This window comes from Notechis scutatus, chromosome 1, assembly GCF_049901735.1.
Source record: "Notechis scutatus isolate UNSWTSFEM ecotype Mainland chromosome 1, rNotScu1.2, whole genome shotgun sequence".
In the NCBI taxonomy this organism is placed as follows: Eukaryota; Metazoa; Chordata; class Lepidosauria; order Squamata; family Elapidae; genus Notechis; species Notechis scutatus.
The window spans coordinates 140,203,790-140,218,795 of NC_142009.1; positions in this window are offsets into that span (position 1 = coordinate 140,203,790).

Sequence of the window (15,006 nt, forward strand, 5' to 3'; positions counted from 1 at the left end):
CAAAAGAGCCCATAAACAGTTTCTTTTTCCTTAAGCATTATTTTGAAAGTTGAACAGGTTTGCTCTTTTTGGTGTTTATAGCATAATAAATGCCCAGATAGATAGGAATACCTTTGCTTGATCTTGCAAAGTTAAGCATGATTGGACCTGGTTAGCAGTTGGTTGGGAGTCCACCGGATATGCCAAGAACGGTTGAGCAAACATTTTGGATGAAGGCAGTGGCAAACGTCTTCCATATTATTGCTAAAAAATTACTTAGATGTGTCTGCATGGCCAGCAGAACCAAAAGTAAAAGAGAAGTTACCTTTATCATTTTTATAGACTTACCATAGACGTTACCTTTATCTTTATAATGGGTTTTTATTTGTTTATTTGCTTTGTAAAAGCCAGAACTAAAAGTGAAGCAGTTTGAAGGCTGCTCTGGCTGCTTGTTTAGAATGGAGGTGGACAGCTAGGGAAAGCTGCAGTGGGTGAAGGAAAAACTGCTGTGAATATCCATCCACCTTGCTGCATTCTAACCACTGTACCACCATGGTGATACAATGAGATACACCACCAGCTATTGCTTCATTGTTCGATTGTAACTTGTCACTATCACTCATATCTCTCACAGCAACCACAAGACCTAGAAAACCTAGAACTATGCCGCCTTTGGTCCGATCTAAGTATAGTATATAAAATCATACATTGCAATGTCCTACCTGTCAATGAATACTTCAGCTTCAACCATAACAATACAAGAGCAAATAATAGATACAAACTCAAGGTTAATCGCACCAAATTTGATTGCAGGAAATACGACTTCAGCTTGGTCAATATCTGGAATACTCTACCTGACTCTGTGGTTTCTTCCCCAAACCCCAAAAACTTTAACCTTAGACTGTCTACTATTGACCTCACCCCTTTCCTAAGAGGTCTGTAGGGGGCGTGCATAAGCGCACCAACATGCCTACTGTCCCTGTCCTATTGTTTCTTTTATATATATATATTTCTTATATGTATCCATGTATTCATAACTATGTTTTTACTTATACCTATTATCTTGTAAGCAATTGACAAATAAAAATAAATAAAATAAAATAAAAAAGATGGTGTCAGGAGTCCTGCTGCTTCAAGGGAATGGGGTTGGGTTCAAATCCACCTATGTCATGCTTCTTGGAATAATGCAACACTTTACTCCTTAGCAGGGGTGGGATTCTATAGGTTCACACCTATTTGCTAGAACTGGTTGTTAACATTCTAAGCAGTTTGGAGAACCGGTTGTTAGAAGAAATTACTGGCCTAATCCTGTAAGGAAGGCAGGAAGGAAACATTCTGGTGTTGCTTACAGAAACTGCCTCTCTTTACATTCTTGGCAGGAGTAGACTTCCTGACTTCCTGTCTCTGGAGGTTTTTTCCCCTCCTTTGCTGGTATTTTGCTTGAGTGACCATTCAAAGTTACAATGGCACTGAAAAAAGTAACTTATAACCATTTTTCACACTTTCGACTATTGCAGCATCCCCACAGTCATGAGAGGCCAGGCGAGGAAATGTGTGCCTCGATGTGAGTAATGTTGAGTTGGCCACACCCTGCCAGTCACATTACCACCAAGCCACGCTCACCAACTAAGCCACACCCACAGAACTGGTTGTTTAAATAATTGAATCCCACCCCTGCTCCTTAGCACAATGCTCTTTAGAACTTTCAAATGTGGGGTAAGAAAAACCAGAGCAGGATAATATGGGGAAGAGCCTTTTAGTTAAAATGGAGGGAAGAGCCTTTTAGTTAAAATGGAGTTAAAATGGCTCAGATCAGACACAGAAGAGATTTGGGAGAAGACGGCAATAGATGATTGATCTCCAAATGACTACCACTCCTCCTGTCCTTATCCTGAGAACAGAAACCTGAAATGTACCCATCTGATACCTAAAATGAGGGCCCAGATTGTTGTGGGGGGGCTAATATGCTAACTGTAAACTGCTTAGAGCAGGGGTGTCCAACCTTGGCAACTTTGAGACTTGTGGACTTCAACTCCCAGAATTCCTCAGCCAGCAAGCTGGCTGAGGAATTCTGGGAGTTGAAGTCCACAAGTCTTAAAGTTGCCAAGGTTGGACACCCCTGGCTTAAAGAGTGCTGTAAAGCACAATGAAGCAGTATATAAGTCTAAGTGCGATCACTATTTCATTGAACTTTCTAGGAGAAATGGGGAGGGGGGGGAGGACAGCCAAAGAACAGTGAAATATTGTTTTCCTTTATATGTTTTCTACCTTGATTTAAGAGAGAGGGAATTCTATGCTGCACAGAAATCAGTTTTGATTGGAGCGTTCTATAAGTCCAATAAATAAATAAAATCTAAAAGGATGCTAGGACGTGTTGAACTCCTGTTTCCATCAAGCCATATGCCGGTTGTGATTGAAAGGGTTACATTCCAACATTTTTGGCTGCCATCAAGTTGAAGAGAGAATAAAAGTAAGCCATGTGTTATTTTTCCAACTGGAAGGGGGGGTAGAATCTATCACCTGGTTCAGAAGAACCCTGAATACAAATTATGCCAAAGATGGACAAAATCCATTAAGAAATCATTTTTAAACATCCACTCAACAAAAGTAGAAGATTAAAGCAGATGTAGTCATATCTACTAGGGATGTAAGACGGATCAAGAAATACTATACAATCCTGAGATGAATAAAATGTCCACCCAAATCTTTAAGAGAGTCTGTGTCAGTTGTACAGCCATTGGCCAGTTCAGTTTGACCCATAGTGATCTCTCCAGTGGCTCCCAATCCAATTCAATCCAATTCTCCATCCAGCACATTTTTTTGAGAGAAAACATCAGGACGATATAAGATTTCCTTGTATTCCTTTGTAGACACCAAGAAATGGAGAACTAAAGCCTGCTGTAATTTTATTTCACTTGATTCAGCTGTATTTTAAGTAGGTCTCTCACAAACCCAGCAGTGGGTTTAGGAAAAATTACCTGACTCGCTTTCATATGATTGATTCATGCAAAATGTTAGGAATAACATAGGGTACCTAACACAGTTTGGGTAAAATAATATATATAGACTATGATAGTGAGTTTAAGTGTGTGTTACTTTAACTGCAAAGCATGTAATTTTGGGTGCGGCTGTAAAGCGCCATAAGAGGGAGCAAGAGAACTGGATTGATTGCTGGCTTACTGGATTGCTTGCTGACGATGATGGATTGTTAACTGCGTGTTCTCTGCTGTTGCTGAAGGAAGAAAGGAGGTTTGACTTCTTCATATCTCTACTGAAGAGATATATTACTGGACTGATATTTGTAAGTTTACCGACCTCTTTTTCGACACTGGACTTTGCAACTGAATAATCCCCGAACGGACTGAACTAGTGTATGATATATGGACTGTTTGACTATGCTAAAACTATTACTGGAATAAACTATTTAACTAGCACATTGTATCTGTTTTACTGAGTGTAAGCTACAAAAACGTTTGTCTCACATATTTGCCTGCCTGCCTGACTGCCATGCAGGTTCTGCTAGGGTGTATATATCCCTAACACAAATGATGATGCGGAGGAACCAAGTCTGCAGGAGAGACTGTCCCACTGCTCGTATGTGAAGCCAGGAGTCTCATATACTGGCAATGGCTTGGTTTACTCCTGAAGCTGCATTCTCAGCAAAATTATACTAGTTTTCCCAGTAACACACCTGGATCTATCCAAGGAGTCACAAAGGGAAGCAACAAATAACACAAGTCCTGAACATGAACACTGGGTTGCATGGTCAGAAGGAGTTCCTGAAACTAAGTGAGAAAAATGTAGAATATAGACTAGCAGAGAGGGAAGGAACCTTGGAGGTCTTCTAATCCAACCTCTTTCCTTAACAGAAGACCTTATACTATTTCAAACATGTGATTGTCCAATCTCTCATGAAAAAAAAAAAAATCTCCAGTGTTGAAGAACCCACAACTTCTGGAGACATGTCATTCCACTAATTAATTTTTCAGGAAGTTTCTCCTTAGTTCTAGGTTGCTCCTCTCCTTGATTATTTTGCATCCATTGCTTCTCGTCCTGCCCTCAGGTGCTTTGGAGAATAGATTACCCTATTATTCCTATTCTAATCTGAAAGAGTGTCTGATTCAGAAGGGGTTCCTGATATTCAATATCAACCAGACCAAGAATCAGAATGAAGAAAATCCCAAAGATCTAAAGAAGTATGAATGTAAAGAAGTACAGGGACTGCCAGCAGAAATTGATGGAGTTGCTCAGGGAGAATGGGATCCTTCAGAAAAGGAAACAGGAATTCTGATAGAACAACCAATCTTAAGAAAGCCTCATAAGCTCTAAATGGGTTTTCAAAACAAAGCATGATGTTCATGGAAATGTGCAAGCCCATAAGGCAAGATTAGTAGCAAATTAGTAGACACCAGTGAAGATTATGATGAACTTGTTGAGCCAGTGGTTATACATGCAAGCATCACAATTGTACTAAGTATAGCAGCATTTAGAGAATTGTGCGTGGGCACATAGGCTGTATTGCTACAGCCTTTCTGCATGGTATCCTGAAAGAGGAGATTTAGATGCACCAACTCATCATGTTCGGAAGCAGGGGTGGGATTCAAATTTTTTAACAACCAGTTCTGTGGGCGTGGCTTAGTGGTCATGTGACTGGGTGGACATGGCTTGGTGGTCATGTTATTGGCCGGGCGTGGCCAACTCAATATCACTCACATTGAGGCACGCATCTCCTCTCCTAGTCTCTCATGACTGTGGGGATGCTGCAACAGTTGTAAGTGTGAAAAACGGTCATAAGTCACTTTTTTCAGTGCCATTGTAACTTTGAATGGTAACTCCACACAAGCAAAGTACCAGCAAAGGAGGAAAAAAAAATCCAGAGAAGTTCCAGAGACAGGAAGTCTAGTCCTGCCAAGAATGTAATAAGGGTTAACGGAGAGGCAGTTTCTGTAAGCAACAACACCAGAATGTTTCCTTCCTACCTTCCTTACAGGATTAGGCCAGTAATTTCTTCTAACATCTGGTTCTCCGAACTACTTAGAATGTTAACAACCTGTTCTAGAGAATAGGTGCGAACTGGTAGAATCCCACCCCTGTTTGGAAGCATTAAGGAGAGAAAAACTGGTGTATCCATTTCAAAAAACTCATATATGAACTAAAGCCAGCAGCCAAAGCAGAGTTGATGAATCAAACTCAGCTGACAATAAGTGCACCTAATCATGGAATTCATGTGGGACTCCAGTAAACAATGATGGATCCAAGGATTTATCAAACTCAGCTGACAATTGCACACCTCAGATTGCACACCTCTTCCTTCATGGGGAGTACAATTCTGCCCAGCCCAGGCAATTCCCCTAATTTTCAATTCCAGGAACTACTGAGGCCCTGAACTTCTTCTTTTCAGGATTTTTTTCAACTTATAGATCTTCATTCAGATCTTCATTCAGTTCACTACTGTACTCCAGCACTGGTTAAATTCCCCATGGCCTCTTCTGTTTCTCATCTTACAGACCTAAATGTTGACAGCCTATTTGTGACACCTCATCCCAAATCTCCTGGTCACCATATTCAATGGCTTTTAGATAGCTATCAGAGAGCATTGAAGGCAATGGTGGGATTCAAATAATTTAACAACTGGTTCGCCCAGGGTCAGGTTGGCTGTCATGGAAGGCATGGACCATCCCCATCCTCCAGCTCCACCGCACATGTGGAATAAGCCCCTCACGATGGTCAACCTGACCCTGAGTGAACCAGTTGTTAAATTAACACACACACACCTCTATCAAAGTGGATCCTGAGTGCTGCACTGCAATGAAGAAACAGGCAATGGAGAGGCCAGCATGAAGGAAGGAGGAGGAACAGGGAGAAGAAAGAGGGAAAGCAGCCTTCTTCCCTCACACCAGTCACTCCGTTGCCCATTTCTCCATTGTAGTCCAGTGCAGCACCCAGGATCCACTTTGAGAGTAGGGGGTGGGTAATTTAACAACCGGTTCGCTTGAACCGGTGCGAATCAGCTGAATCCCACCGATTGAAGGTGATGCTACGGCAAGACTGTCAGCCATTTCCAAATGTATTCCACAAATAGGAGCAGAACCACTAGATGATGGTGCCCCCAATTCCTAATCCTTTCAGCTAACTCAAAAAAAAAAATGATTTCATGGACAGCTATATTGATAAAAATTGCAGAATTGGACTTCATCAGTCCACCAAAACCAGCTTTATCTCTAGATCAGAATCCACCATCAAAGACACCTATAACCTTTCAGGACAGCCCTGTCCTCCACACTGTGGCTGACAGAATCCAGAACGAATGAGATCAAGTAGATCACCATGCTCAAGTATTCTACTGCTACAAGTGTCTTGTCCACATTTTAGAACCTCAAAAGCTGTAACTGTGCCACAGAACTGAACAAGGCAGTGTGAGGGACAATTTACGGTGGTCCTCGATTTACAACCACCATTGAGCCCAAAATTTATGTGGTTTAAGCGAGACATTTGTTAAGGGAGTTTTGCCCCATTTTACAAACTTGTTTGCCACAGTTGTTAAGTGAATCATTGCAGATGTCAAGTTAGTAAAATGGTTATTAAGTGAATCTAGCTTCCCCATTGACTTTGCTTGTCAGGAGGTCACAAAAGCGGATCACATCACCCCGGGACACTGCAACCGTCATAAATATGAATCAGTGGCCAAGGCATCTGAATTTTGATCGTGTGACCATCGGGATGCTGCAACGGTCATAAGTGTGAAAAATGGTCATAAGTGTGAAAAATGGTCATAAGTCACTTTTTTCAGTGTGATATTGTAATTTTGATTGGTCACTAAGTGAACTGTTGTAAGTTGAGGATTATCTGTATTTGAAACTAACTGGCACAGCATTAGGAATATATACAATTTGATTTTCAAAATGACTGTAGGCCTCCAAAAATGGTTCCCACTGCCTCATACCAGGCACAATTATGAACCCTAATACATGTTCAGTTAGCTTCACATTTATTTCTCCAATGGTGGTGTAGTCATTGTCCCATCTGCTTCCTTGTTCAACCTTCTCTGGTGAACTCAATAGCAACTTGTACTTCACAATGTCAGAGCGAACACTCAAGAGTGATTGTGTCAATGACCCACCACAGAATCATTCCATAGTGAGTCTAAACGAAGTTCTGCCTTTCATACTGTTAATGTATATTTCCCCCCCAGGCACTGTAGCTATTATATCTAGTGGGGGTTTTTCCCCATTGTATAAATAACCTTGAATGTGTCTCCGAAAGATGTATCACTGGTGCATCTCTTGGCCAGTTCTTTCCATCCTAAGTCATGTTCTTCCTCATCTGCTTTGAAGCATATGGAAGGCCCAGGGACTTAAGGGCCTGGGCCTGGATCCAAATAGGGTAAGAGATGCAACAGCAGTCCCTCTCCTGATGCCGGTGGATCATTAAAAACCGAAGCATCATCTCCAGATTGCAACTCAGAGGACTTGTTAATATTCAAGACACAGGGCCTCTACTGATTCTGCTAGTCTGGTTGCACAGTCCACGAGTACTTCCAATCCTACAAGTACTAATAAAGACAGATTTATTTAAAAAAAAAAAAAGCAGCTCAGAAATATAAACTCTTTGCTTCAGGGTACCAGAGAGCATTTTTAAATTACCGATTAATATTTCCTTTTATCTCTTACTTCTTCATCAGATCAACTCCAGACTTTGCCTTATTGAATAACCATAGATTTTCTTATCTGCTGCCTAGAGATAATTAGTCCCCTAAGGCTTTTTTTTTTCCCACTCTGTTTTTGCTGAATTCCGCCCCCCCCCCCGACCTCGCCCCCATTAAAACCAGGAGAATAGTTGAGAATAAAATGAATTTATTTTCTCTATGAAGATTTTCTCTCGACAAATATATGTCGGGAATCCCAAGAGTCTGGTGTATTATATCTAAAGGTGAAGACACAAATCCATCAAACCTCTGGGATAAAGTTTCAAAGACAAAGACCGGTGGGGTTGACTTGCTTCAACGCGGTCAATGGGTGGCTTGATATTGTTTCATATTCTTGGGGAGTAATCAGTGTGAATCAAATGCTTCCATCATATTGAGCCACATTCCCTTCCTTATAATAAGATACTGAGATAAATGATGTGAAACATGAGGCACATTCAGAATGAAAAATCCATTAATTTAATTATTAACAACATAACACCATTTTTCTTAACTTTTGCTTCATATCCATTTTTTTCTCGGCCAACATATCCAGAAGTATCCGGAATCACACCTGGAGCATCTCACATTAGAAGGGGTGGGGTACAGTACCCTTGAACTCTGATAACACAACCACTAGATAACACAACCACTAAGCCTCATGTTTGTGAATATAGTGGTGATGCTCACTGCTATGTGTGAATCGATGGCCTTTTAATATGAGTTATTACCTCAACCATTTTGCTGCCATGCTTGATGTACCATCTCCACTGAGTGGAAAAAAAAAATCTGTTTATATAAACACTGAAAATAAGATAACCCTGCAGAGAAGGCGGCTTTGGTGAACTATGGATGCTAAACGGTAATGCTCAGGACCATAATTCTCTCTCCTGATCCCTTCGGGTTCTAGCTTGTTCCGAACTAGCAGGCTCGTAAGCCTGCAAACCTGACTGGCCGTTCTACAAGCAGGCTCGTAATCCTGCACATTTGATTGGTCCGTTGACAGCGAGTCGTGATTGGTCATTCTGGACTGGTCTGATTGGCTCGTTAACGGGCTGCCGCGATTGGACGCTCCAAGCGCGGCAAACTTAAACCATTGGACGCTTTGACAGCAGCCAGCTCTATAAAAGGAGCTGCTGTTGCTATTCTCTTTGCTCTGTTCCTGAAGTCACAAATAAAGAGTTGGAGTCACTAATCGATGTCTCGTCTCCGTTATTGCGCCCACTCCCTGAGATAGAACACAGCTCCTAACCTCTTCCTTGGTAAAAAGATGGAGAACATAAATCCATTCATCTGGAGCACATCAGGAAAGAAGAAAACTTACACTGAGTTCCCCTATAGTAGCATTCAGAGGGAATGTAAGCAATATGCTATGGCAGTATTGGTGCGTTGTGTGTGTGTGTAAATAAATAATATGGTGGGTATAGCAATAGCACTTAGACTTATATACCACTTCATAGTGCTTTACGGTTCTCTCTAAGCAGTTTACAAAGTCAGTATATTGCCTCCCAAAAATCTGGCTCTGCATTTTATCAACCTCGGAAGGATGGAAGGCTGAGTCAACCTTGAGCCTGTCAGGATCCAACTTCTGGCAGTGAACTGAATTAGCCTGCCATGTTGCATTCTGACCACTGCACCACCGTGGCTCTAACCAGTCATAGAATCCCAGTTTACTCAGTCCAGTGCACCGTCAAGACTTCTCTCTCAAAGTTCACATAGTCATCTTTTTCTAGGTAAGTGGACGGTTTTGAATGCAAATTATTGGGCTGCAACCATTCATTCATTCAAAACTCCATATACGACTCAGGGCTAGTCAGTTTACAAGGGACAGAATGAACCCCATCCCACAAGGAAAAACAAACCAAACACTCCTGAAACCAAAACACATGCCATAATAGCAGGAAAGTACCATCCACTGTTTCCTGTTTCTAAGAATGCCTACAGACCTTAGAGCAGGGGTCCCCAACCACTGGTCCCCGGACCGGTACCTGTCTGTGGATCATTTTTTACCGGGCCGCAAAGCTTGGGTGCCGCCATCTTGTTTCGACGGCGCTTCCGGGTTTTCGGTTGCTTCCGGGTTTTTGGTTGGAAAGTGCTTCTGGGTTTTCAGTTGGAAAGCGGCGTTTGGGGTGCTCACGCCTTAGTTTCGTTGAAGAGGGGGGGGCGCTTCGAACGAAGAGCCGTCCCGATGGCGGTGGAGTCTCGCATTACTCAGGTACCGGTCCGTGGAAGAATAAATAATCGTGAAACCGGTCCCTGGTTCAAAAAAGGTTGGGGGCCACTGCCTTAGAGGATGGTTCTTTGTGTTGCAAAATGCTACTCCATTTGTTCTTGTCACTGAAATATCCATCTTTTAAAAATATATATATTTTTTTAGAAATCTGACAGGCAGGAAACCCAGTAAGCACCAAGAGGAAGGTCTACTGACCCTTTGGTGTTCCATGGCACCATGTTGGGGAAGCCTGCACTACGATAACTAATGACCAAGAGGGCTGGGCTTTGTAATGTTTCCAAATCTACCTAAACACCCAAAGAAAAAAGCTGGAGGTTTCATTCATTTGCAAGTCAAAGGGGGAAGAGGGAGGGCATCTTGCTAATGTGAATCCTGACAAGTGAAACAAAGCTCTCTTTTCATCGAAGGATCAGCTGAGGCATGCTTCTGCTTCCTTTTGAAAGGAGCATCAAAGAGCAGAAGGCCTGGCAGATTAAAGGCAAGTGCTTGCCTGTAGATGACAAAGAGAGACTGAATGTTAATAAGTGGTTTGAGGAAAGAATGTTCATACACATGTATGCATAGCCACGGACACACACACACACACAAGCACACTTTCTACTTGAAGTCAACAGTGAAAATCCATCCCTCTCTTCTCAGTTTTCACAAACATCTGTGCAGAAAAGCTTCATCTGCCGACTGATGGCTTTCAGAGAAATTTCTCCTTTATTCTTCAGGATCTGTGTTGAAGCCCACAAGCACCGTGGCCAGGATCAATGTTCCACCAAGGTTCAAAAAGGAGAGCTGTTCCAGAGGTGCTGATCCTCTGGCAGCTGCTACAAATGAGAGAACGGAGGTCACTGCAACCTGTTAGAGAATGAAAATGATGATAATATTGAAAGATATTTTTTTAAAGGAAATTAGAGAAATTTGGAAATTTTAGGATGTCTACCGCTACAACTGTCACTAAAATTGGGAAGAAAACGACATCCAACCCAGCATCAACAACAGCATCTCCTCCAGGACTCCAGGTCTGGTTAGACAATATTGTTTGTCTAACTAAATAGCAGCCCCACCCTTTTTTTAAAAGCAAACAAGACCGTGTCACCCCACCAGGATTGGCCCATACCAGTTGTGACAGCCCGATTATTCTATCTTCTCTGGCTGTTGCTCCTGCTCTTTGGAACATCTTGCCCCCTGTTGTGCACTAATCTTTTCAGAAGGACCTAAAGATGTGGCTTTGCTGGTCAGCTCAGGGCCCCAGTGGGGGGACAGCACAATGGAGGTGGTTGATCCCCCCCCCCTACCCACCCCCCCCCCCCTTTTTTTAAAAAGATCCCCTCCCTATGATCAGAGGGCACAAAGGCCACCAAATTTAAAATCCCGCTTAGTCAACCTTGTTTGTCAACTCCCAATGTGTCCAAAGGCTTGTTGCTAATTTAATGTCTGGTTTTAACTTTATATGTTTTAACTGTATATGTGTAACTGTAAGCCACCCAGAGTTACCCTTATGGTAAGATGGGTGGCCAATAAATGTTATAAATAAGAAATAAAAAATAAAATAAGCAAGTTAAGACAAGGTGTCAAAGGAGTTCATTGGGGAGGTTGAAAAAAAAAATCAGACTGAATAATCACGATCATGTGATTGAAACCCTGTTCCTTTTTTACATCTGTCTTAGGCATCTTTTAGATATGGGGTTTCCCCATCACCTCGTCAGAGGCAACAGTCCATCTTCTCCTCAAGAAGCCACCACTGGTCCCAACAGAACTGGGCGATTGTCATCCCATCTCCGCTCTTTTGGAGGAAAGTTGCTGAGGAGGTGGTTGGGTTGCAATTCCAAAGGGCCCTTGAGGAACTGGATGATGTGGACCTCTTTCAAACTGTAATATACTTCTAAGATGGTTGCGGTCACACTACATGATGACGTCTTCAGGACTGGAATGGTGGACCAGCTCAGGCGTGAGAGAGGGAGGCATGGTGTTGCAATGATCAACACTTCCTTTTAGTCAGTATTGATGATGGGAGAAACACTGACCCCTAAACCCCTTCTTTGCAGAATACCTCAGAGTTCCACCCATTCCTTTGCTTAACATCTACATTAAGATTTTAGACATTCATTCAGACATTCATTAGCACAGGGTGAAGAAGCAACAATATGGGATGATACCCAATTGTTCATCTCTGTGCTTGGTCAACCAAGTGATGCTGTCAAGATAATTTGCTGGTGTCTGGAGACTAAAGGGGTCTGGATAGGGAAGAACAAACATCAGCTTAACCCCGACAAGATCAAGTGCTTTGGAAGATGTATCTCTATGAAACTGTATCCAGAATTCCCCACAATTGGTTCCGGAGGGAATTGCATTCTTCCCTTTGTTTTCAAGTTGAACATTCTCCTGGACTCATGGCTCCTACTCAAGGACTAGGTAGTACCCACCATCATCAGGAGGGCATTTGCACTGCTTCATAGATGAACTCGGCTTTTAACATGTCTGGTTGACTTCTGCTGCACGATATGTTGTTTGATAGTCCGGAAATGGATTGAGTTTCTTTAGATATTGTTTTAGCCATAAGCATATTTTTATCCCTTTTTGGTTGTTATTTGATGGAGAGTTATGATTATGCAAGTAATATACATTTTCTAAGAAAATAAATACAAGTGATTCTGGACCCAACTCCTTTCAATAGAAATTTCAGATTGCTTTCATTTTAGTTCATGTTTCCTGTTTGTCTTCCCCTGTGCCTTGTTTGAGAGATGACACACCTTTCTCCAGTTACTGAAATACCTCCCGCCCATCCCACTGCCAAACTCTAAAGGAATTTTATCAAATGCACTCTGGTTGTTGCTATTGTTTTAATCCAGAAACAATGTTTTATCAAAGAATCCATTGCTACATAGAGATTTATCACCTGTCCTTTTCATAAATATACAAAGTAGGTAACTTCATAAAGAACTTTTTTCAAGCCGTTTATCTCGTTGGCTCAAGGCTGTGTGTGACATGTTTATTATCTCTTATTTTACTTGGTTAGAAGAGGGGGGAAATTACATTATGCCATGATTACAGTGCAAAGACAAGGACCAGACAGATTAAGGAGATTAAAGTTCAGATCTCAGCGTAACAACCTAAGTCACTGAGTCACTGGACCAGCCACTCTTCCTTACCTTAACCAATCAGGCTGTGGTGAGGGAAAAAAAATGGAGAGGACAAATATAAACTCTGTCTGGTGTTTAATTTCTTGCAGAGCATGAAAAAAGCTAAGTAGCTTTCCTTTCACATGCATACTTCTCACATACTCTCTAAACAAACAAATGAACAAAATAATTTCCAATAGCCCCGTCTTCCTCAGAAACCTAATGATAAACAAAGAAACGGATTTGAGATATGCTATTGTTATTAAACCCCCAAGATTAACTAACCAGCACTGGTACAGCAAGTACCATGAGCCACAGTGGCACAGTGGTTAGAGTGCAGTACTGCAGCCTACTTCTGCTGACTGCCACTGACTGCAATTTGGCAGTTCAAATCCCACCAGGCTTAAGGTTGACTCAGCCTTCCATCCTCCCAAGGTCGGTAAAATGAGGACCCAGATTGTCAAGGACAGATTGCTGACTCTGCAAACCGCTTAGAGAGGGCTGTAAAGCAGTAGATAAGTCTAACTGCTATTGCTACATGGGTGCCTGCCCAATGTACACACATACTTTCAACATTTATTCCCCATTTAAAAACTTTAGCAAAGAGGAACGATAAATATATGCATGAGCTTTACCTGGTGGACCTTGGCACATTTTCTTGGTTTTGGAGTCTGCAAATACCATAATTAAAAGCTTTGTGATAGAAGCTGCAAAAATTCCACTATACATGTAGAAACAAATTGTCTTCTCTGGGAGGATCCAAGGCAAAACTCATCAGCAATGCAAGGATGAGAATAGTGGCAATCCATGCAGAACTCAGGTCAGCTGCTTGTGAATAGCTTCAAGGAAGCCCTTCCAAAACTGTATAAAGATATTGTTTTTACAATACAGTTGCAATGCAATGGTGTTGTTCTTATGATCCATGGTTGCAATGAAGTCAACCCAGGACAACAATCATTTATCATTAGATGCCCCTTTTTTGTAGATGCTTACTTAGGAACTAGAAATAGGCATAATTTCTTCTCTAAGGGCTTGGTGTTTTTATTTTTATTTTGACATGTCAACTGCAGGGATGCCAAGGAGCCATTTGCTAGGGCAAATACACATCTGAAAAATTTATATTACCGAATCAAGTGAGGAACAAGCTACGTGTTATAGTTTGGCTTCCTGGCTCTCTCCACATGAGAATAGACACAGAAGATGAACACACTTTTGCTCAGCATAGCCCTGTCCAACATTTCTCTAGATTTATTCTGTAAGCCCAGTTTTACAGCATCATTCATCATTAAGAAATGTTAAAGAAAATGCCTAGCTCAGGTGCGATGGTGTCCAACTGTTTTGGACTATGACTTGCACAGATCTGATAAGAAGTGGTGTCCAAAACAACCGGAGGGCATCAGGCTTCCTATTTTCCATTCTGAAAGATCAGTAAACATCTCAGATATTGTATGCATTAGCAAGTTTTAACCTTTGGCTGGGAATGGTTGCTATAGCAAACAGAGGTATATGACAGCAAAGATGTATGTATGTAAAAGAATGGGGAAGAAAATTCTAATTCAGAAAACTACTTCTTAAACTGATGATGTTCAACACTGTAGTTTGGGTACCATTTTCCCATACTCGTTTTCATAGCTGTGGTTAACATGTGACAGACTAATGCTTACTTGTGAAAAAACCGTAACTGCTCTTTAAATCGTGCAACTTATTAAACTAATGAGTGCAAAGATAGAATAAAAAGAATAGATGGAGTTTGCAACTTCCAAATATCTAAATTTTATGTCCCCAATTATTATTATTTTCTGTGCATATTTTACTATGAATTGTGACAGCCGGCTATGGGTACAGGACGATCCCTCCCCCCGCCCAAAAAAATCACAATAGCAGAGCAAGGGGAAGGCCAACACACAAAGACAAACACCATCAAATATTAATAGCAGTAATCAAGTCAGTTTTCTCCTGAACTTCATATTCTTTGAAGTCATAACCTCCGGTATGGTAGG